At 43.6% G+C, this 25,802-nt stretch overlaps 1 protein-coding gene across 4 annotated transcripts in view; it reads right to left on the bottom strand.

Annotated features, from left to right (window-relative positions):
• Window positions 1-25,802, bottom strand: part of TEC (tec protein tyrosine kinase) — an 837,667-nt gene that overhangs the window by 757,609 nt on the left and 54,256 nt on the right. The gene's annotated exons all lie outside the window — the stretch shown is intronic.

Raw genomic sequence — 25,802 nt, 5'->3', positions numbered from 1 at the left:
GGCTTGTGTCCAGCCCCGTTGTCAGACGTCTTTTGACAATGGCTAATAGTAAGTATTTGTGCGCAAACACTGTGTGGCCAAACCAGAGAAAGAAACATGCAATGTTGCCCAGAAGTGTAACAAATTATTGTAACAAGCAGCACCATGGAAACAAAACAGACTCTCTGAAGCAACGTTCAGCAACTCTCTCACCAACTTAAACAATGCCTCTGGCTCCTCCAAAATGGCTGCTGCGCTAATGGGGCTTTCATAAATATGTACTTATTCCACGTTACAGATCAGCTGATTGCCACGAGAGTCCTAACAATTTGGATCTTCAGGAGTTTTAGCAGAGAGTATAACGTTGACTAGATAGTTTGCTTTCCCTCCCATACTTTCAGTTTTTATTTTTTATTTTATATAGCGCTGGAGAACTCTAGCCTTAAGGAAGCAGGTACCGGAACAGCCTCATAAAATATCATCAAAAAGACATCTAACAAAACAGGACCAACAGAAATATAATAATGAAGGAGAGTGTGATGTTGTGCTTTCTTCCTGCTTGGTCTGTTCTGCATAAATGGTGATGTCATAGGAGTTCGGGCCGTGGGGTGTGGTGTGACTGCTGAGTGTTCTATGTATGACAGCTTGAGAGAGGCTGGCTAGATGAGAGGGTGTGCCGCTAGATGCCCCTTCCTACTGTATACCTTCTGAGGCCTGATTTACGGGCACCTGCAACTAAGTGACTAAAGATGGTTCCTTCTGTACATCTGGCTCCTGTCATCTTGGGAAAGATCTTACGACATAGGGGTGGAAGAGTGACAGAAGGCAGATGCATCTATACTTTTGCTAGGTGGGGGAGATGCATGAGGGACGTGGGAGAACAGTGGTGGAGTGTAAGGGATGAAGTGGGAGATAGGGAGGGGTAAGAAACCCGAGGTAGGTGGTGAAGAGGCACACCAGGTCAAGTAGTTTTGTTTGTACAAGTTGTGCATTGCTTCACCGGTTTCCGGTCTTCACCCCTACCATGCGGCTTCAAAAGGACACTCAAGGGAGTCAGAAAAGAACAATGGGGGAAAACATAAAACAAAATGGTAGCTCTGTTGTTGTCAAGAGGTGGGTACTTTCATAACCCAAGATTTTATGCAACATCGGAACTTAACATCATTCTGAACTCCCCAATAGGAAGCATCCCCATTGCGGATTCTTACTCATTTGAAGTTCTACATACATGTTGTTCACAGACTGTTCTTGCATAATCTGGAAGCTTCCGAGAATAAAATGGCTTCCTGAATACTGATGCAACAAAACCATCACTGTGCCAGGTCAGCATTCATACGAGGAAACCAAAATCATGCTAGCGCAAAATGAGCACTGCATGCTTGCCAGGGCATCTGTTTTATTACTCAGAAAGGACAACTTTGAACAAGAATGAAACAATGGCACAGGAAAACGAGGAAGCGCCTGTGAAAGCATGTTTTCCACATTGCAAATGGTTATATTGCTGGATAATGAAATAGTGCAGTGCATAAGAGAAAGTAATGTGGAGCCAATAAGACAATTGTGTGAAATGCGAAAGCCAAGTTAATTGGTGTGCAAAGGTAAAGGTTTAAAGCACTGGCGCATTGGCATGTGGACGTGTGCATCTAACTGGGGGCATAGCTCAGGGAAAACAGAACCATGCTGTGCAACAAGGGTTGGCTCCCCCGTGGACGGCTTATAAAATGGAATAGTCCATCCAGCATGCGGCCCTTCATAAATAACCAATCATTATAGACACCTGGTTGGTAGGGGATAGTTATCAGTTAAAAGTTGTAAAAGCTTCATAAAAATATTTCAATGAGGGGAACAACATAACACTTCTATGGCTCCTGGCTGAAATCAAAACCAAAGAGGTGATGGCTGGAAGTTTAGAATACATCTTGAACCTGTGGCAATTGCTTTGGGCAACCCTCCAGACCATTGTTCTTCAGATTCCAAGCCGTTACAGAAAGGGGAAAGACATATGCAAACCAGGCTTGGTCCCATCACCAAAGGGGCAGTTCAGCCCAAACTGCTAGGTCACATACCTTCTGCAGGAGACCACAAGCATTCCCAGACATGTTTCGGCCACATTCAGCATGATCTCTGAGGAGTAGCTCAGGTCTCTAGGGCCAGCAGGCACGGGGCCCACATCTGGGCATACCCACCCCACTCAGGAGAGAGGGGGAAACTATAGCAAAACAAGAGGTGGTGGCTGGAAGGTTTAGAATTAATCTTAAACTCTGTCATTGCTCCGGGCAACCCTCCAGACCATCCCTCACCTGCCAAACCATTACAGAAAGGGGAAAGACATATGCAAACCAGGCTTGGTCCCACCCCCAAAGGGGCAGTCCAGCCCGAACTGCTAGGTCACATCCCTTCTGCAGGAGACCACAAGCATCCCCAGACATGTTTCGGCCTCATTGGACATCAACAGTGAGGAGTAGCTTGGGTCTCTAGGCCCAGCAGGCAGAGGACCCATGTCTAGGCATACCCATCCCTGTCGGGGTGACAAAGCAAAACAAAGAGGTGATGACTGAAATCCACCAGGGATTAAGTCACATAAGTGTAACATATAACGGGAGATCGCAAGCCCCAAAATTTCCATTTAAAAAAAGAAAAGATGAAGCAATGTGTAGACAATAATGGTGTAGATGGCAAAGAATATTCCAATGTGATCAGAAAAATGACTGGATGCCATGGATACATCAATGCTAAGAAGAGGTTGCAGGAGGGTGACGGCAGGAGTAAGGGATGACAGGAAAAGTTAGATTACTTTCCTGTCAATGACTAGGAACTCTACCAAATCAAGGATATGCTGGTGTGAGGCCAAGTTCACAGTGGCTATAGCCAACCACCAAAGAGTAATGTGGATGATTATAAATGGTCTTAAGCTGGCATGAATCAGACCTATCTGCTACCAGCCCTTTCCAAACCAATCGTCACAGTGAAGCCCATAGATAAGGTCAAGATCCCATTGACTCCAAACGTGCATCAGGAGGGGGTCATAAGGTGTGTAGAGCTTTCAATCAAGCATCCATAAAAACATGTGCTGGGAAGCGACTGCAAAGCACCGTGTATGTAACAAAAACCATCTTAATAAGGAAATACAGAATAAAATACAAGGTGGTAGAGGCTAGCCGGAAACATCAAGTGTATTCTAAATCCAATTCGGTAAAGCAATACAAATAAAAAGGAGAAAGGACCCACAAGACCCATGCTGAGGAGCAATTGCGGCCAATTTACTTTCAGCCTCTATAAAGAGGAGGCAACAGAGTAGAAATGTTGAAACAACAGGTGGCAATGACTTCCTAATTTACAAAATATCTGAACAGTTGAGCGTTCCTCTCAGAAGACTGTCACAACCAGGAAATCTCAAATTTGAACCCACGATGATGAGAAATGTATTGCTGATATAAAATGTATGTATTAGATGGAGTGAGGAGAATGTAGAGAAATTAGAAAAACTGTGTGGTTCTCGATTGTTGCGCTAGCGAATGTCATGGGTGAAATAATCATAAGTCTAATATGCAAAAAAATAGATTTTTGTTAAAACGATTGTATTTATCCTATTTTCTTTGCAGTCAAACACTTGAGCCCTTCATGCAACACGTGTTTCGACAAATGTGTCTTTGTCAAGGCTGAGCAATGGACATTGAGCATGTATATACATTGTAAGTATTCAAGTGATACAGGATTGTCAAAACAATTCAGTTGTGGGTTTTGGGGAAGGCGAGGACAGAGATGACAGCAAGTGCAAAAGGGGGGTAAAGATTATTTCCAATAACAATCACTATTCAATCAGCATACTGCTTAAAAATCATGCATGATTCCATAGTAGGCAAAATTGTTTGGGTCTAGTAGTATAGAGTATCACATATATTGTGATGCACACTTTAAACAAATGTAGCCATATATGGCACATGGTTATGTGAGATGTACATTTTTGAGGAAATGGTGTGTTTTGTTGTAGGATGATGAGCTCCTAACCCAACTGTGGTTTTGTGTTTTCGAAGAAATCGAACAGTCCTCAATTATAAGGGTTGAATAAGAAAACGTATTCAGTCCCTACGTTGTATGGGTTTCCGTGCCTTGCAATTAAGCAGGTTGGGGGGGGGGTTCATATCAGTGATTTTCTGGCTGATGCATCAATTGATGATTTTAATAGATATTATATTCATTCTAACGGGCTATGTTAATCGATTAATTTGGACTTTGGCCGTAAGGCAATATTGGTGTTTTCATGGGGATTTACATTTTTTTATAATTGGCATTATAACAGCATTTGTATAATGGTGTCAACCCTTGGATCAGGTTTTGGACACTGAACGTATGGATCAAGATCCCCCAGATGAATGTCTGACGCATTCACGTCTTGATGACAGAAACATGGTAGGGTTAATGGACAACACACCAGATCTTTTGATGTGCTTGTCTAATACTGTGTTGTAGTTGTGTTTGTGAATATGATTATTTGACATGTCTTCCATGTAAATTCTTGGGTTATATTTGTGTTCTTTCCTTGCATTGTAACCAGTGTTGTTTTAACTTTTAGGAGATAAATTGTTTATGAATTTTGTTCTTCTCGCTCTGAGAATTTAATAAATAGTATTTTTGATAAATACACTTTTTGCAGTCTCTCAGAAAGCGTCTGTCACCTGCATTCAAAGCTTAACAATATATCTGATCTCCTTGTTCTATAAAAAAAATACATCAGGTATAATTTAATCTAACAGTGCCACCCCCATTTTATCCCCTACAGGGTTATCTCCCTTTAAGTCAGCTTGGATTGTGGGCCACTCTTTCCTGGCAAGAGCAAGCAGATGGTAAGAGGACACGCAAGATTGGATACATTTTCAGAGAACTATTACTTCCTGGTGGGGCAAGCCTGGCATGAGCTGGGGGTACTTGCACAATAAATTAATCTCTTAGGGGTCAGTGCCCCTCCCCCTGATTTCCTAATAATACACTTAGGGGACAATGGTTTTACACATTGGGGTAGAAAGAAGCTGTTGGCGGAAATGTGTACTTCGCTCAGGAGGATTGCAGCATGTTGGAAACAGGCAGAAGTCATGATATCTGAAATACTACCAAGACATCATTGGCACGGGGCAGAATCTAATAAAGCAACAGAAATGTCCAGAAGGAAATTAAATAAAGCATTAGGCAATGTCTGCACATACACATGCCTCAAGCTCATCAAACATGGGGCAATTGCTTTGAATAACAGTAATTTATTTCACCAGGACGGGGTTCATTTGTCAATATGAGGAATGGAGATTTCCACCATTTTTTGGCACCTCGGCAGAAAGAGGATGTACGTAGAGGAGATTTTGGGGAGACCTGAGTGGCCATATACACCCTTAGGGTGGTGGCAGGGATCAGCCTCGAGTTGGCCCTAAAATGGAGCAGGTTCCCTGCTCACCTCATCCCATGTTCCCCAAAATGGTTTTACCATTTGCTGTTTTTTCATCTTGTTGTTTTGTGATTATCTTATTGTTTAATAAAGCTTACGGCCTAACCTTTACAACTTACCTGGTTATGGGTTCCTCATTTTTTGTGCATGCTATATTTATATGCAGAGAGGGCAGTGGGAGGCAGAGGTTTTGGCATTTATTACTCTTGCATGCTTGCAGCACTTCCCTGCACTATGACACTTCCAGGCTTATTAGCCTTTCACCCAGCGGTAGAAGGCCCAGAAGCATAAGGTGGGGGATGGGAATGATGGGCGGAAGGGACTCCTTTCATCATGAAATGAATGGGGGACAGCCAAAAGGCATGTTTCCCTTTGCACCACGGTGTGCAGGGAAGCAAACTATAAGGAACTATAAGGAAACAAAGGCAATCCCAGACTACCAGGCGCCCAGTCCCAGAGGAGGTGGCAGGGGCAGATAACACTCACCTGAGAAGCGGGGGGCTCAGCCCCTTACAGCAAAAGACCAAAGGACAACCACCAACTGGACGGGTGGTGGCCTCCGGTCATTCTGAATGCAAAAACAAGGTGTCCTTCTGCCCTCAGGCCATTCTAGGCCTATATCTGGAGAAGGCGAAGAAAGCCCTCCACAATTATGCCTCTCAGCGCTGCTAAGCGCTGCACTAAGGCTAGCACAAGAAGTGCTGAGAAACCCTCCCATCCCTCCCAAAAAGGTGCAAGGAAAATATGTCAATACCTGGTCAAAATGGCTAAGGAAATAACTAAAAATGTAAAGTATGGCACAGCTCAACCCCTCAAAAAGAGGCAAGGAAAAAATGGCTAACTGGTAACAAATAACTAAAGTAAGATGAAAATGGAAAGTATAGAATGACTATGCCTGGTCAAAATGGCTAAAGAAAGATGGAAAATGGAAAGTATGTCACAGCTCAACACTGCTGTGCAATTAAATTTGAGCACTTTATTAAGGGCAGCAGAGCTCAGCTTCCAGTTGGGCCTACTGATGGAGCAGGTTCCCCGCTCACCTCATCCCATGTTCCCCAAAATGCTTTTACCATTTGCTGGTTTTTCATCTTGTTGTTTTGCGAGTATCTCATTGTGTAAAAAAGCTGATGGCCTAACTTTTCCACCTTACCTGGTTGTGGGTTCCCCATTTTCTGTGCAGGCTATATGTATATTCAGAGAGGGCAGTGGGGGCGGAAGGTTTGGCATTTATTACTCCTGCATGCTTGCAGCACTTCCCTGCACTATGACACGTCCAGGCTTATGTGGATTTATGAAAAATTGACATCCAGTTTGCAAAACCCTAGGAATACAACATGCTCTTAGTTCAGGATATCACCCTCAATCTAATGGGCAGACTGAGTGGTTCAATCAGACTCTCAAGAAATATTTACATTGTTTTGTCCCCGTGCTTCAGGATAATTGGAACAATCTTCTCCCTTTTGCGGAATTTGTCTATAACAATTCCAACCATTCAGCGATAAACAACAGTTCTTTTTTGTACCTACGGATACCACCCTTCCAGCATACCCTCTACAACACCCTCCAACACTACCTGTCCAGCCATTGTGGTCATAGTAGAAGACATACAGGAAGGACATAAAATGGCACTCTTGGCGCTTGCTGCTTCTAGAAAGCAGCAGAAAATAAATGCAGACCGTAAAAGGAAGAAAGAACCTTGTCTACTTGCAGGGGCTAAAGTGTGATTGTTGTCAAAATTCCTTCCCTGGTGCCATCCAAACTATCACCTCAATATTTGGCCCCTTTTCCATATTGGCTGCAATAGGACCAGTAGCTTATCATTTTCAACTGCCCAAAACCTGGTCTTGTGTACACCCAGTGTTTCATATCTCCCAATTAAAACTGCATGTGCCTGATCGTTTCCAAAGAACAGATAAAAGACCCCCACCTCTGGTGGACACTAGCTATGGTCCAGAATACGAAGTAGCCATGATCTGCGATTACATTCGTGGGGACACCTACAGTATCTCATTGATTGGAAGGGATATAGCCCACTGATCGCACGTTGTAATTGTAATAGTATTTATAACATGCTCCAATGACCCAAAAGCTTACGGGCGCTGACAAACACAACACAGAAGGCCAGCCTAATATAAGAGAACAGACAATATTCTGGTTATTTCAATTGAAGCTTCAAAAGGAGAAACTCATCTAATAGAATAGAAGTGTTTTTAGTTTCTTTTTAAAGAGTTCAACTAACTTCACATTCCTGAGATCCGCAGGGAGGACATTCCAGGCTCTTGCGGGGGGGAAGGGGCATTAGCAAAGGATGCCATAATGGCTTTGTTAGAGTTACACTGAGGAGTCATTCATTGATTAGTGTTATTCGATCTTAGGGCTCTCGAGTTATGTTTTACTGCCAGTAGATCCATCAAATATGATGTTTGAGTCCAAAGTGTCATATCTGGGTAATCAGAAGTAGCCGGAACTGAATCCTAGCCCTCACCGGAAACCAATGCAGACTTCGTCTTGCGTCTGACACATGGTCTCTTGGTTTTAGTCCCATGACCACCCTGACTGCACTATTCTGTACCACATGGAGGTGATCGCAATCTGATTGCAAGCTGCTAATAAGCAGACTGCAACAATGATCTATTTTAGAACCAATTATGGCTCTTGCGATTGTCTCTGAATGTATTTGTGAGATGAAAGGACGAAGCGATGCAAGTAATTTTATGTAATAGGTGGATGCAGAGACCAACCCACTAATCTGTGCCCTCATATTCAAATTCTGGTCCAGAATAATACCCAAACTTTTACTTTCTTCTGAGCCTCTATTTTGCATTCTGCAATGGAGATGCAATTATACAGGGCGCCTAACTTCTGAATTTTCTTAGATGAACCAACAATTATGAGTACGGTTTTGTCTTCGTTAAGAGCCAATCCATTTTGAGTCATCCAAGTTTGGAGGATGTCTAAACTATGTTAACATTGTGCTCATCATCCTTGTTAGATACAGTCAGCGGGATAACACATTGCGTGTCATACGCATAATTTGCAAATGTAATGCCTTTTCTTTCTAGCAGATCAAAAAAACAGAACCATGAAAAGATTATAAACTGACGGTGAGACACAGGCTCCTTGAGGTGCATCATATAATAAAGTAACCGGTTTGGCCTCTGCATCCCCGCTCACATCTCGTCATTGCCTAGTGCTTAAAAAGGACTCAATCCATTGAACAACATCTTTAGAGAAATTAGCCACTTCCCTCAACCTGGTGGTCAGTATGGAATAATCCACCAGGTTGAAGGCTGCAGAGAGGTCCCAGATCATAAGAAGGGAAGCCTGGGAACCAGCATCATTTGTCCACGCCCCTGCATGTGTATGGCAGTTCCATAGATCTCGTCCTTAGAAGCTCGGACCTCTCCTGAAACGAAGGGGGCATACTGTCATGAAACACTATTCTGCATGGTCCAAGTGGCAGAAATGGAAACATAAGAGAATAAGATCGCTTTTTTCCCTTTCCAAGACAGCGCCAAAATTCTCCTCAGAAGGAAACCTAATGCAACGGTCTAGTGGGTTTTAGGATGGCCAACAACGAAGTTTGGCATTGGATTAGTGGGACTCAGACTCTCTACAAAAAGTATCCTTCCTTTCTTCTCAGCGTTGCTTCTCCCTTGACCCACGCCTTGTGAGTGATATCCTAATCGCTCTCCTCTTTTGCTTACTTGAATTCTAGTTTCCTTACATCCCCCTTCCCATCTCTCTTGTCTCTGCCCTTTTTTTCCTTCCCTGTGCCCTCTTCTGAGCTCCTCTGTTTTGTTGCATTCTCCAGCATCTTCCCAGGAAATACATTTGGACTCCCTGTGCAACTCGTTCAGCACTGAGTCTACGCCTGGAATCTTGACTTTATTTTACATTTGCCCAGTTCATTTTTCCCAAAGGAGCGTTTTTTTGTTGTCATTTACTGCCGCTCACATCTTCGCTGCACTGCAGTGTTACAGATCAGCCCGCCCCGTGCTACCTTTCGGCACCGGAGCGGGACTCTAGTCTGTGTCCTTGAGAGCGCTCTCAAATTAGCTCTTGCGTTACATGCAGCAGCTCCTCCGGCTCTAATCTGCGCTTCAGAGTTTTCCGATACTGCTCGCCTTTGTGATCACAGCTTTCTCAGTGATTATTTTGACAAGTCCTGTCTTCACTCGCATTCGTGAATTACAGCTGGCTCCGTCTACTGCCTCGGCCCCAGCAAAATACGGCGCTTAAGATACATTGTTCCACATCTCCTTTGTAGTTACTTCACCTGGCACATCCAGCTTTGGTACACAAGTGTTTCAAAGCTACACCACTATGGTTAAACACTGTTTGCTGATAATATATTCTGTATTGTTTAATACATACGCTGGCCTCATATATACAGGATACATCTTACTTCCGCATTCTACTATACCAGCACCATAGGTGTCTAAAATCAGGAAGGTGTGGCAGCTGTAGAGTCCACTCTACTCTGCTAAGCAGACCCTCCCTCTAGTGTGGGTTTCTTCCCCAGGAGGGTTTCCCACACGTTACACTGGGCGCTGTTCATTTCAATTCAGGAACCAGTGAGGAGTATGGAAGGCTTTCCGTATTCTTTATTTCTGAGGCACAAGACAGGTAAGAGTGCATTGTTTTGTTTGGTGTGTACAAAGACTGTGTGGTCATATTAGGTTTCCCCGTTGAGGCTGAAGTGCGGGTGATCCTTGATCTTCTTTCTGGTGAACAGTGTGGCATTTGTCTTGCTGGTGTTGAGTTCTATCTGCCAATTCCTGAACTATGTCGAGATGGAAACCAATTTCTTCTAAAACATTTTTGACTTGTTTTAGTTGATACAAAAACAATCTTTCACATATACATATAAAATTAAAACATAAACGTATCACCCATAATTAAAATCAGAAAAAAAGGAAATTAATCACACATTGGTCCATACATTATTTTAAAATTAGATTCAAGTTCCAAAACGTCAATTGACAAACAAGTTTTGTGTCCTGATATCAACCTCTCCCAAAAAGAAACTGAAGACAACCAAGTGTTGTGGTGCACAAGGCACGACAGATATTTAACTCTGAGATCCCATGTCCCTGTGCATTTAAGCATTAAATGTTTAAGAGTTTGAGTCCTTTGCTCTGAACATAGGGGATACTGGTTGTTTTCATAGATATCCTTAAACCTAATACATTGAATCTTAAAAATTCCTAACACCATTCCAAATGCCATCTAGAGCTTGGAAAATGTCTTAAATAAACTGGTAGGAACCCTCTGGGGTTATCGTATTATGACAGTACTTGCTGCACACATCATTGGCCCAATATCTTCATATAAAGATTTTCCCAGTGGTACTTACAAAAGCCTATTTAGGGAAATTACCCTCCAGTCCATACAGGCTCTGATCGATTGTAACCCCATCTTGTATCCAATGAAGCTTGCATGTTCTTCGACACTTCCTTTTCACTGAATGACTGGGAGATTAAGGCAACACCGTCCGCATACAGTGCCATGTTGGTCTTGTGGAGATCTGTCGGGATGTTGTTGATGAAGATGTTGAACAGGAAGGGTCCAGGTTCAGTCCCTGCGGCACGTCTGCTCGGATGAGATGTGATGAGGACATCTCAGACTGGATGGGAACATGGAAGGTGCATTCACCCAGGTAGCTTGCAATTGTCTTCACCAGGTAATTTGGAAATCCCAGGCCAATCAGCTTATGCAGGAGTCCGTTATGCCAGACTTAGTGGAATGCCTTGGCGATACCCAAGAAGACGATTCCTGTGGACTTGTTGATGTTGAAATCAGTGGCTGATGGTATCCACCACTCTCAGAAGCTGATGGGCCATTGAATGCTCCTTTTGGAATCCAAACTGTACCTTTGGTAGTAGATTTCTTTCAGATACGAAGTTGCTGAGGTGGTGAGGAGGACCTTCCCCAGGAGCTGTGATGATCCACAGAGCAGCCTGATGCTGGAGTAGTTCACAGGATCCCTTTGTGATTTGCCAGCCTTTGGGAATACAATGACCCTTGCTTCCTTCCAGGATCTGGGAAAGTGCTGAAATCTCATGCATCCATTGAAGATCTTTGAGAAGTGTTCCATTGATGCCAGCAGGAGGTTCTTGATTGTCAGGTTGGTTATTCTGTCACTCCCTGGTGCCAGCTTCTCTGCCAATCCTGCTTCCTCAGAGCTTGTACACTCCTTGATATATTCTGCTGCCATCCCAGTTTGGTCTTCTGTGAGATGCTTGGCAAATTCTTACTCCACTCCATCTTAAAGCCTGCCTGCCTTGTCCGGGGGGTGAACAAAGCCCTCTGCCTTGTCCTTGTTGCTACATGCAAGTTGGGTACATCCCTGGATTGGTGGGCTTGGCTCCTTCTTCCCACTCAGGCGATGAGTCATTCTCCACACTGAGTTGTCCGTCTCCTTCAACTTTGCTGTTGCAGCCTCCCACTTCTCTCCCCAGTGCTATCTGATTTGCTCCTGCAGGTGCCTTGTGAGCATGTTGTACTTCTACAGGAGATCAGGCATGCAGAACTTTTGCCACTGGCATCAAGCCCGGTTCTTGTCAGCGATTGACTGCTGGATGCCTCTCGGTAAATGTCATGCACCAACCCTGGAAGTTCGTGCATCCTTGGAAGTACTACTAACATGACTCCAACTGTTCCATTTTGACAGCCTAGTCTATTTCCAATATGGCAGCCGGAACTATAAACAACAGACCAACCTGGCGCTCTGCGCGTTGTATCAACGTTTGTTACGTGTGCTGCCAGTCTCTTTCTCTAAAGTTGACTCGCCCTACGGAGCTGTACTCTGTGTCTCGTTACCTCCTTCATACCTATGTTCTATCTTACCTATTCCGTCACTTTCGGTGTTTCAAGTTCAGGTAAAGTAACAGGTATTACTTTCTGTTTTCCTTTTTCGCACGTAGTATTAACCATCTTACCAGTTAACGCTACTTCTATGTCTGTGGCTGCTTCGACTGATCTTAGTTACTCTCCCTCGCTCTGTTTCTTTACCGTCTCCTCGGTATTGACATTTTTCTTTCTCTGTTTCCTTTTTCGTTCGCTTATTCTGTTTGCATTCATTCTATCCTGTTTTTTCATCTGCTTTATTCCAATCACCGTACCTGGTACTGGCTCTGGAACGCCTCGTCTACGTTCCGTAAATATACTTACCTCCTTCTCTCCCTACCTGTAATCCGCCATTTGCTGCAGTAGGAGACTGCCTGGTATCCGTGGGTCTTCGAGGATTGGGTACTCCAGTCAACTTCCCAAGGGTTACGATGGACATTTACTTGTAACCCTGTCAATTGGATTCTTTGGGTTGCTACCGGCAGAGGGAATCTTCAGCCATCTCGTCTTAAAGAGGAAGTGTCTCATTTGGCGATTGAACCATACCGCTCACCATATTTGAAGAAGGACCATAACACCAATCAGGTGTTTTTCTGACTTTGGGCTTTTTCCCCGCATTAAGGGCGTGCTCCTCGGGGATCCCCAAAATCTGTATTCAATCCAGATCAAGGTGGCCACCAAAGGAGCGCGTCCCTATTTACGTCAGAAAAATGAAAAGAAGCAACAGAAACCACTAAAACTAAGAAGAAGAAGGAAGCAGCCAAGTTGGAGAAGACATTTGAAGAAGGAGGTGAGGAGGAGTTTGGGGAAGGGAAGTCAAAGCGTGACAGTAAGTCACAGATGGAACACCGCTTTGTATTCTGCTTTGGGACGCTGCTCTCGATTGCCTAGTGGACTGCTATCATGAAGTCTTCCTCCTCCTTGTCGATGTCTTCCTTGGTGCTCAGGGGGTTAGGTGTGGCCGTGCTGCTCGGCTCTTCCTTGTAACGGCCCCAGTCAACTCTCCTGAAGTTGTACCTCTCTGCCTGCTGGTAGGATTCCACCTCATCTCCCATGATGATAGTGATTGCTACTGGGTTGTGGTTCGAGGTCAGCTCTGCAGTGTTTCCAGCTCCACAGAGTGTTGCAGGATCTTCAGTAGCATGATGTCCAGCACATCTGGGTTGTGACTCGCTGCACCTGGATAGTGCGTGGGCGCAGTGTGACCTGCTACCACACAGTCGTTCTTCCTGGAGTACACCAGCATTGTCGGTCCCCTCTGGCTGGCGGTCCTGGATTTCACGGTGGGGTCGATGTTAAGCTCTGTGACAACTGCTGCAATCTTCACAATGATGGTCTTCCAGTTGATGGAGCTCGTTGCTCCCTATTCGTGCGCTGGGACTGCAGCTTATTGTGGGTTGATGGCATCTTTAGGACATTAGCATAGCTCAGCCCAGTTTTGGTATATATCCTTTGGTGGCGGGAGAGGTGAGTTGTTCCTCTGCGTGGCAGTTGTCTCTTCTGAGTCCTGGTGATGTGCGGCACCTTGGTGTGTTAGGTGGGTTTCGCTGCTCCTCTGCATGATAGTCTTCTTCTGCAAGTCCTGTGCTGTGACTGCTGGGTTCCGTGCTGTCTGCAGTGGTCGTGGTGCCCTCCTCTGCTGCTTGTTCTGTCTGGTGCTGGTTAGGGCCTGGCTTACGCGGTAGCTGGTAGGGTGAGGTCTTCTGCAGTTGGCGCAGGTTGCCGGCTCACTTTCAGGCACTGTGTTGTGATGTGTGGTTCTTTCCAAATCGCACGCATCATGGCTCCTGGTGGCAGAAGGTGGATGTGTGGCCGATACACTGCCAGTTGGAGCACATGATCGGTCCTCGTCTGCCTTTTGGTGCTTCCGTGATGACAGCACAGCAGCATAGCCGTGTGACCTTTGTAAGGTCAGTTGGTCTTTCATCACTGGTTGACGTCAAGGTGGCAATAAACAGAGGCAATTTTCTGCTCTTGTCTGCCGGTGATGTCAGCTGTATGACACTCTTTACAGGGAGGCCATTTTCTGCGAGCTCCTCTGAGATCTCTCGAATGTTGGCATTTGCTGGGAGGCCATGGATCACAAGCCTCTGCGACCTCACTGGGAAGGTGCGCTTGAAGGGCTAAGGCAGCGCCTCCAGTATCTCAGGGACTCTGGGAATGGTTTCTACTCTTCATTCACAGCCATCAAATGTATTTCATACCATCATAGCTGTATTCGCGAGACTCATAATTTCTCCGAAAACCCACCTTGCTCGATACTCCTCTGTGAGGGGGGAAGCTCCGGGATTGTGCATGCTTATAGGTGTGCTTCCATAAGTGTCTCAGGTGCATGCTGTTTTCTCAGCACCTCAGAAACATGTCGCTCATCCATGTACTCCCAACCTTCTCCTGCTTCAAGACTTGCCTTCTCCTCTGGTCTTCCTTTATTTCTAACCGTCTTTGGGTCACAAGATCGGAGACATGGAAGAAAACAGACGTATTCCTTCCACTCTTAGTGAAGGAAACTGTGGTTGCTTCATCACAGTATGCTATACCATAGTCAGTCAACCAACATCTTCTGGTCCAAAGCGTGAATACAACTCTGCACAATTATCCTTCTTCAGGATGTGGTACTACAATAGTGACAAATACTATGACACCCTTAAACAGGAGCTTATTCAGCTGTCCAAGTTATTTTAGGCACACTGATATCACACTTGGAATACAATGTTTAACTTTCTAAATGGTGGGATTTGTCTTGAATTACATGTGATCTTGCATTTATATGGTGCCTACTGCCATAGCTTATGGCGTCTAAACGCGTTTTGCCTATCAGAGAAGCAAAGGAGGAGTATGATAGAACATTCAGTAGTACTATGGAGGAACAAAGTCGGGTAGATATTTGGGATGAGGGTGAGCAACAGATAAGATGCGCAAGAAGGCATTGGAAGGAAAGTTTGAGACAATTGAACCAAATGTATTGTTTGACTCAACTGTATTCTATGGGGCGTGGCGCTGAAAAGAGACAGCTGGAGAACGGAGATCCGCCGCCCCCGGGGTATGTCTAAAATGTACTCATCTGATGGCGAGCCAAGGCATGTTGAAGACATGGTCAAAAAGTCACATACTGTAAAGCCCTTGTACTTACTACAGGGCCCCAAAAAGCATTTGGAAGGGGTTGCATATCAGAAATCTGAATTTACCAAGTTTGACAAGCACTCCCCAAAAAGCAAGCAAAACAGCCTTGGAACGTTTTAGTTGTTTTGGGCTTTCTGTTATATGTCATGGTTACCAAAATGTATTTTTTTAATCAAACCCCTAGGCGTGTGCTTTTGTGCAAGGTGCTTAAGTTAACAAAGTATATCTATTGCTCTGCAATGGTCTGACTTAGAGCCTTCCGCATTGGGGACCAGGGGAATTTCTGAGGATGCGATCAGCAAAGGAATGCATGAGCATACATAAGGATGTGGATTTCCACTTGAGAAGTTCATATTAGAGCATTGGTAGATGATTAAACTGCCCATGTGTTATCAGTGCCCTTCATGTGCTCCCTCATATGCCATGCACGGGAAATCACTGCTCACTTTGTTAAGTATTGGACTGTTCCTTAAACGCCTGCTTCCTAGGTGGGGCCAATCATCTGCATTTCTCTGTACAAATGCATGTGCTGCTTTTGAGCAAACATAGTTACAACTGAAGACTTGGAGACTATGAAGTCTGTAATGAAATTATAAGCCAGTCCGGATTGAAAAATACTATGATATGTGATTTATCCATATATATTGTACATGTTAATAAGCTATGCTCTGAACTTTTGAACAGTTTCAGTTCTGTGGTTGATAACAAGTATGATCCATTCACATACTTAAATTGGATTGTGCTTTTTCCTATATTTATTTAAGATTACACAGAAAGTAAATAAAGTTTGTGAACTACAAAGATAGAGAGCAACAATGACCTATTACTCAATCTGAATACTGCACAATCATACAAAATGCGCCAACGGCTTTGACTTACAGACACAATTATGGAAGCAATGTTTCATTTTATTGAACTAAAATATAACTAATTATGGCTAAATCTCTGTGGTAAATTAACAAGAGCGGTCCTGTGTGTCCCTCTGCCAGAAATTAGTCCTGGTTACGAAAGACTTACCCAGAGTCTTTAGCTCACTATCTTTCACAGAGAAGAAATATCCCAAACATATCAGTCTTTGTCCTGCCATGGGGCAGTCCAGCACCGAAATGCTAGGCAATTCTCCTCTGAACAAGAGTACCAACAGAAACCCCAGACATGTGTTTCGGTCTGGTTGGACCTCATCAGTAGGGTGGATCTGTGCCTCTCTAAGGATAGTGAGCAAGGAGTCCACGCCTGGATTCCCCTAGTAACTTAGGGTGAGACCCGAAGTTACTTAAATATGCAAATTAACAAGGGGGGGTCCTGGGAGTCCCTCTGCCAGACATTAGTCCTGGTTACGAGAGACTTACCCAGAGTCTTTAGCTCACTATCTTTCACAGAGAAGAAATATCCCAAACATATCAGTCTTTGTCCTGCCCTGGGGCAGTCCAGCACCGAAATGCTAGGCAATTCTCCTCTAAACAAGAGTACCAACAGAAACCCCAGACATGTGTTTCGGTCTGGTTGGACCTCATCAGCAGGGTGGAGCTGTGCTTCTCTAAGAATAGGGAGCAAGGGCTCCACGTCTGGATTCCCCTAGTAAATTCGGGGTGAGAAGTTATTTTAATATGCAAATTAACAAGGGGGGTCCTGGGAGTCCCCCTTGTTAATTTAAATTTCGGTCTGCCAAAAGATGAGATAACACTAGAAACCCGATTAAAAAAAAGAAAGCTTTCATGAGTGAGATTAACAACAGGAAAAGCAGAAACTTTAAACGTAAAAATAGTGCATAGAAAGTAAGCAGGGAGGGATCTGGATTGTCACCAGCGTCGTTATGAGAGGAGGATTTCTAACAATAGTCAACAGTTCACCACTGTAATGTGTGAAAGCTCCAGTGAAATCTGGTATGTGTTTTGCATGTTATATATACATACCACTAGGAAAGAGTAGATCAATGAAGATCTAAATTACATTCAATATATTGTGTTGTCAAACACATAGCAGTAGAATGAGAGTATCATAATAATAATTCGCATAGACATTGTCATTTGAAACCAACTACGATCTACAGCAAAATTTAGAAGCTTTTTAAACACATGTTTATAATGATGGGTGCAATATTTCAGGCAACTGTTAAATTTGTTGTTGCATAGCATCATTTGTTCACGTGTTATATTTCTTTGATGAATAACCAGATTCATTTTTGTGTAACCAGATTTATTGTCACATAGAAAGATTAATTTGTCGATATCAATTGATTTCTTGCTGCATAGCCAGATTTACTGTTGCACAGCCAGATTCACTTCACTAGATGTTTTGTTGTATTGACAGATGTATTGTTGCAAAGCCAGACCTATCATTGCATTGACATATTAATTGCTGCACAGTCACAATGTTTCACACCACTAGATCTTTGTTGCAAAGCAGGATTTATTTTGCAAACATATAGCTTTTGTTGCCTTACGAGTTTAATTGTTGAATAACCAGATCAACTGTTGTGTAGTACAATTCATTTATTCACACCACTACGTTCACTGATGCATAACAGAATGTGTTGTTGCATAGCCATTTCTTTCTTACCAGTAGATTTATCCTTGTATGGCCAGATTCATTATTGAATAGTTAGATTATTCATTGCATAGCCTAATTCATTTTTCATGCCACTATGTCTACGATTACGTGGCAAAAATAACTGTTCACACCACAAGATGACGTGTTGCTTAGTCAGCGATCATTTTCACACTATTACATTTTTTGTTGAGTAGCCCGATTGTTATCATAAATCCAGATGTATTTCTCAATAGCCTAATTAAATACTGCATAACCAGAGTCTGATTTCAATGAGATTATTCATCATCCTTCTGCACAGCTCCGTGATTGCATAATACTGAGATCAGCATTAGTAAATGATTTACTGCACTGCTTGACTGACTCTTCACTGATAGATTGGTTATTGCCCAACTTTACTGCCCTTCTTGATCACGTAATATGACCTTTGTTGCAAGGTTAGATCGACTCTTACACTGCTAGATTGCCTCCTTATCCAACTGTACCACATTCATTAAATTCCAAATGTTTGTTTTTACTTAGCCACCGCTCCGTCCCTGGTAGCACAACCATGCTTCCCATATGCAGGGCTATAGGGTCACATACTGTAAGTCACTATTTGATTGTGTGTTATTAATATTAATTCAGCCTTACCTGAATTTTTGTTGCACAGTTAAACGGATTCACAGTGCTTCACTAGTTTCCACCCAACTATCTATCACTCCATAATTGGAAAATATTATTATTGTTTTGCATTGCTTCCCAACCATACCTCCTCCTGGACTGCATAATATTAATTGTTCTGCATTCCTAGGATTGAGTCCGCTGCCTAATTAGTTGAACAGTGAAACCATGGCTTCAATCTGCAGATACGATATTAAATGTCTCTCAATTTATCAACCTTGACACTCTGACCTCCCACATTTACAACACTAATGCAACTGTCAAACCCCAAGATTAACCTGATTAACCTGATACATTGCTAAAGCAATTTATCCAGCTGCACCAGATTAGCTCTCCTCCACTCCATGAGAAAATTATCTCCAGCCAAAACAATACCTCAAAGGTAAGTGCACAGCCCTAACCGGAGAACCTCACAACAGTTTTCCTTACAGAACTCCTGCATCAACACCTTTCTGCCACACCGCAAGACTGCATCATGCCCAAAAGATGGAATGGTAGCAGGACTAAAGTGAAAAAAATAAGCAGGAAAGCAACCCAATTGACAAGAGACATTAGAGCTAGACCTGTTATCTCCCATAAAAGACCAATGAAAGCCTTAATTTCTACATACCTTTTCAATCAACTTCCTGCATCGGAAACTGTCAACCAAGTCCCTCCTGAAGCAACAAAGAGTTATTACAAGCCACAAGAAATCACAAATCAAAATCTCTTCCCTGGCCACTAGACCTACTACACTAAACAGATACAATTCCAGAAACATCTCACTCTAGGAGACAGCTTTGAGTACACTGCACATCATAAAACAGCACCTTACCACCAGTCCGTAATGGAGATAGCACCACTGATATGATCCCAAGAAGTATCTACTCTACTCATTTAAAGATGAATGCAACAACCCAAAGCCTTTTGATGGACAATCACTAAGAGGGTATTAAGCTGATGGACTTCCTTCTTACAGATAAGTCACAAAGAAATGGTTAGAACCAGATGCCACCTCATCAACACCTTATCTATCTCCAATCATTCGTCTAACATACATAATTTACTATGTAAAGGCCAAATAGATCTGCTCTTCATCATAGAATCCTGTTTCTCCCAGGATCACTAAATGGATACAAGAAGCCATAGCCAAAGGCTGAAAGATCAGGTTTGCCAACAGAGTAGCTTAGAGAGGAGGAGAAATTGTACTTGTACACCCTTGGCTGTAGCCTGGGGGAATCGTTTCCTCTTAAGAGATTGAGGGGTCTGAGAAACCTGAGGGCGTACTCGCATCTACTTCCCTGGGGTCCCCTTCTCAGGTGGCCAGGGAAAGGCCATCGCTGTTGGATCCTGACCCTGAGGGTGGAGAAGCGAGGGAGGATCACCTGCGTGAGTGTCCTTTGGGGTTGGGGGTGAGATGTCCTTAGGGGAAATGCAGTATCCTGCATTTCCATTTCAGGGAGAACCCTCTATCCCAGACGCAGTTATGGGGTATTGCTACCCTTGTCCGACTGACCAAGAACACGGCAGGAGACATTACCAATCTAAAAGCACCAGTAAAAGGAAGAAGAAGAGAAGTTTTAAGGGGGAGACAGGTGAGACATGGTATCCACTTTTCCCTGTGAGAATCAACCTAACCCTCCCCCAGACTTTATGGGCTATTGTAAAGTAGTTCCCCTCAATTTTCCTCATTTAACCTTCTACAGTACTGGAACGAGGAAGAGGCAACTAGGAGTATGAACCACTCTAGTACTGAAATGAGGAAGATGCCTACAGAGCATTGTGAAGGTGAGGCACGTCCCTCTGATTGTAGTCAGGCAATTCTACCTGAAGACTCGCACCCGAAACCTGTTTAGTGGCTGCAGGTGTATAAGAACAGAGGAAACCAGCAACAGACAGACCAACAGGGAGGCCTGTGTGGGGGTGTCCAGCAAGGAGTCCAGTTTGTGAGGAGACAGCTGTGGTGGGTCCAGCAGCGAAGCCAGGACACCAGCAAACGTCCCAAAGGACTTGTGGTGCCCAGGAGCAGGCGCGCCATAAGGAAACCACAGGTTTGGGAGCCTCTGTGGTCGGAAAAACACAGCTGGAACTGCGATCGAAGAAAAGCAGCTGCCAGCATCTGTGGAAGCAGAGTAGAGCTGACGGCGAGGACCGAAGAGCAATAGGAGAGCTAACAGAGCTTGCGAGCAAAGTAAAGCCAGCGAGTGGAGCTGAAATCAAGCAGCGCATCTACTCAGAGGGAATGCCAAGGACCAGTGAGTAAAGGGAGCAAGTCACTCGAACTGGGGCACTCCTGGGGGTTGTGGAGGAAGCAAGGAAAGTGCTGAACAAGTGAAACAGCATAAAAGTAATGAAATTAACCCAAGCTGTGGGTTGGGTGAAATTTAATTGGCAAACCTTTCCTGAATGCCGTAACTGAATGAAAACTTTATGAGGACAGTTACAACAAGTGAGAAATGCATATGTACTGCAAACATTGTTTTGTGGAAAGCCAAGTAAGCGGCAAGAAAGCAAGAGTGGAAGATTGCGAGAGAGCATGACCACAAGGTGGTAAAGGAGGGAAATAACCACTAAGTGAACTTGTGTAATTGAACATAGTGTGACAAGAACAAGGTAAACTTTTAGTCCTGAATGTAGCGTGGCAAGGTCAAGAAGTGGTCCAAGTTGTGTGACACAATGTGGCAAAGCCAAAAGGCTGACAAGGAAGCTAAGTGAGTGGGAACTTCCACACAGGAACAAAAGCAGAAAAACCTGTGGGGGTGAAAGAACCTAAGCTTCGTAGCTGCGTGAACTGAAATGGGTGGACCGTATGGTCTGACAACTGCGCCTAGACCAGGGAACCCTCAATTGTGGAAGCCAAAGCGGTTGCTAAAGCACACCAAGAAAGAGTAAGCGGAATGAAATGTTAAGCTTATCCAGAAGGGAAGTTAAATTAATGTTGGACTTGTTTTGAACATTGAGAAACGGAGGCCAAGCAGAAGTTGGCAAGTTGCACTCTTTGGGAAGGGAATCCTGAGACTTGATGAACTTTAACGTTGTCTTGAAGACATAATCCTCAAGACTCTTTTCTGTGGAACTGTGTTGCCTTGATCTTGGGGAAGGGAACACAAGGATTTGTGGAACTGTTGTGAACTTAAGAACTGTAATCCAGAGACCTTTTTGTGGAACTTTCTTGAACTTGGGGAAGGGGGGCTGAGAAGGAAGCTAGAAGTTGGAAGAAGCTCTGAATGTTTGTTTGATCGCCATTACTTTTATTACTGACATCCCTACACATTGTTTAGCTTTAGTTATGAGCACCACAAGGATAGGCTTTGGACACAGGCAGACTTTTAAGTTGACTTTCGGACTCAGACTTTCCTTAGTTTTGTTCAGGTAGGGAAATCCCACCTTATTATAAGGCAAGTTAATCCTTCAACTATCCTGATGTTTGAGTTAATAAATCATTTTATTTTGAACTTTGAATCTGTTGTCTGTGTCTTACTTCATGAGGCCTTCACAGGGGGTGGAAGAGAAGATGAGTTTGCTGTATAGATCCCTACTTTGTGTGATTTCTAAATATCTCACCAATATGCATTTGAGGAGGGATCTATTAATGGATAAATACTGCGGGTGGGTCAGCCATGAAAATATTAATTCTGCTGGGGGTAATATAGTCCTGACATTTAGAAACAGGAACACTAATTTCAACTGCAACATTGATGACTCAAACATTACAGTACTACCATTCAATTGCTTTTACAGAGCTGAGGCTAAAGGAGCTCCCTATAGGTTTCACCAGGTACAACCCAATTCATTATTAAATAATGAAGAGGCGGCCAGTATGCTCATGGAGATACTCCCCATGATCACTGTTCCAAACACAATATATTTTCTCCGCTCTAAGGTCTGTCGATTAACATACTTGGCCAATATCGGCTGATAGCAATGATGTCGTTATGCAAAGGAAAGGAAACATAATTGAGAAATCATAAAATAGGGAGAAAATAAGGGGGTTGGAGCTGAATGGGACTGTAAAGGGGCTATGTACACATGAGGTGCTAAAGGGAAGTTTGAGCATCAGATTTTGAAGGGTTTGTGCAACATAGGGAAGACGCTCTCTTTGTTGACCACCTACTACTCTGCATATTCGGTGGAATAGTAGGACCAGCTGAAGAACGCAATTTTGTTGGTGTGATAGCTAAAGCTGAAGCAAGCAAAGAAAGTATTACAATCCATCCCTGGAACAGAGAAGGCCGGGCCTCTAAACTAGAGAACACAGAGTTTGTAGAATGTATTAACAATGTTGATATTGAGGAGAAAGTCAACTAGTTCTGTAGAAGGTTACTTCATATTTTGTTGTTCAAACATTTGGTTATTTCAATGAATACCCAGGTGGTTGTATTGCTTAACGAGGTGGTAAATTAGTGTTCCTGTTTAATTGCTAATATAGTAAGAAGCAGAAACTAAACATGGATGAAACTGGGAAGTTGGAGCTTGGGGTCCACAACCCGGTGCATTGCCCTGAAACCCTGAATGACAGCAGTCACCTTATTGGAGAAGACTTTAATGCTGAGCTTGGTAACATGAAATCTTTGGGTTACGATAAAAGTTTGTAAGATGTAAATAATTGGAATGCCCCAAGTGGTTTGGAGAGTTCATGTTTAATAGACTTGTGTATATAGCCCCTCTTAATAGACTATGGTTACAGGGCAGTAAATGGATGTATGGTGTCCGATATCCCACCTAGCAATAGCTTTAATAATGTGAGATTCTCTATTATCACCAACATCATACAATTACTCGTGAAAGATTAGGAGCAAATTAGAACATTTGAGGTCATCTGCCATCCCAAAAGTAATCACTACTGTGAAAAACCAGAGGGTGTTTCACTGCCCAGACCCCAGGGATCCCTTGCTCAGGTGGCCAGGGCATGGCCATTGCCTTTGGATCCAGAACCAAGGGTGGACAAGTGCGGGAGGATCACTTGGTGAGGGGTCCTCCGGCAGTGGGGAGAGACACCTGATGGCGAAACGATACATCCCTTCTTTTCCAATACCCCTATCCAATCCTATTTATAGGATATTCCAACTTCACAAATCCCAGCCCCTTTTCCTACACAAACACTGAGCCGAGGAAGAGAATGCCAAAGGCTAAAAGGATTACCACTCATGCAATATACTGGACATGTCCCTCTAACGAGATCAGGCAGGGTCAGGCACTTGAATTTAATCACGCACACCTAACACCTATTAACTCTCCCCACAGGGTTAAAAGGTGGAACACTGAGACACACTTTGAGCAAGGCAGTGCACGAGAAGGAGAAGTTCCTCCAGGGCTACGGCGAACCAGGCAAAGGAGAGCGACAAACCGAGGGGTTGAACCGAAGGGGCAGGAAGCCAGAGAACCCCCAGCGAGAGATCGTTATTTCCGAAAGGTCGTGAGGATTGCGCATGACAGTCCAGCTGGCAGGGAGAAAGAGACATTGGAATTGAAGGAAAATATGTAAAGTGGAAGTAAAGAAAGGAGGGTCGAAGTGGTCATGTGAAGGTGAGAGCAGAAATCATCCCTGTTTCGGAAGTCTTCGACAGCGAAATCAAAACACGAAAGGTTTACGTCGGATTGAGGGGAACATATAGTGTGGAATGTGAAGAAAGCTTGAGGGAGGAAACCCCACCAAGGAGAAATGGTTTGAGCCCGACTGAGGGGAGCCTATAGTGAACTGTGACCAAATATTATACATAGAAAACATTTTTTGAAATTGCTTGACGGGTGACCTGGACTTGGGTGATGGGAACCCGAGAGGTTAAACTTGTGAACTTTTGACTCAGACTTGAATGGCCAAGAAGGCTCTGGAGGGCAGAGCAAGCTGCCTAACTGTGTTCGCAAGTCAAAGTGTGTTCATCCATCAAGCGTTCCTTCTAACTCGTGCTATACAACATGGGGACTAGAATTAATACTGATTTATATTGCCATTCTGACATTTCGTTTCACCACTGATTTTTCCTTTTTTAGATACATATCCCCATGTCACATTAGATTGTATTAGAGTGAGGGCAGGCATTAGGATTTTGTTAGTATAGGCCTTTATTGTTTGAATAAGACTGACTAGGATTTATTTTTTTATTATTCGATGGTCGAGATTACTTCCATCTTAGTTATAGGGCCAGACAGGAGTTTTTCCAACCCCCTTGAATCTAACAATAAAGGTTTTGAAACTTACAACTCTTGTGTCAGTGTCTACTTGTGATACCCTGCCTCCCTTACACTACCCACTCACTCTTTATCTGAAGCTCAACTCCAGATCTACTGTGGCTAGTATGAAGTGTAACCGTATTGTTTTAACAAATCACTTAAAGAGAATTAAATGGTCCTCCACAATGCATGAAGAACTTTACGAGAGGCTTACCAACAAAGCTAAGTGTCTTATGATAATATGTTTAGGGGGAAATAGTACTAATTCAGACTGTGTTAAGGATTTTGAGTATTCAATATGTTTATTTGGGCACTACTATTGAAACCTGAAGCAAACGAAGTAAGGCCTACTAAATCCTGAGTGGATCGGAACTGCAGATATAAAAAATCAAGCTGTGTATAGGACTATTAAATAGTTACCCAGGGCCCATGAGAAGGTAAGAGTTGCAAGATTTGGCCAATAAAGGAAGATTAATCGTGATGGAAGAATGATGGTCCAGTTTCACAAGAGCTGCAGAATACGACTTACTTTAAGGTAGGATGACACTTACTCCAGCATCAAATTGCCAAAAATCTTTCCATTCACACCTCAGAGCGATATCAGGCATTAACTGCCATGCTACATGTATCCCCTTTTTGAAGATAAGAACCATTTCAGAAAACAGGTCATAAGGTGGGGATCATGCCCCTTTGATAACAGCACTTACAATCTGCAAATTCACAGGACTCCATATGGCTGGGACTGATTGAAACAGATGAATAGGAATCTTGTCCAAACGGGTTGCTTTATCCAGATTTTGAACATTGATTGCCCAAGCACTTCTGCAAATGCAAAGCTTGGTTTAAGTGCCTGCAGTTCACTAGCCTCAATCAAAATCAGGTTGTACTCAGTGGGACGGTTGACTGAGATCCAAATGTGTGGACCACCATACGGGTGCCCTCTTGTAGCCTTGGAAGCTCGATTACATAATTTAACATAAGCCTGCTTATGTCAGTGCATAGGTTTCTGGAAAGACATATGATGCTGTCGTCATTTGTAATAGGCTGTTTCCAGTAT

Source organism: Ambystoma mexicanum, chromosome 6q (assembly GCF_040938575.1).
Source record: "Ambystoma mexicanum isolate Mex_15411 chromosome 6q, UKY_AmexF1_1, whole genome shotgun sequence".
NCBI lineage: Eukaryota > Metazoa > Chordata > Amphibia > Caudata > Ambystomatidae > Ambystoma > Ambystoma mexicanum.
This window is presented reverse-complemented; position numbering and strand designations above follow the sequence as displayed.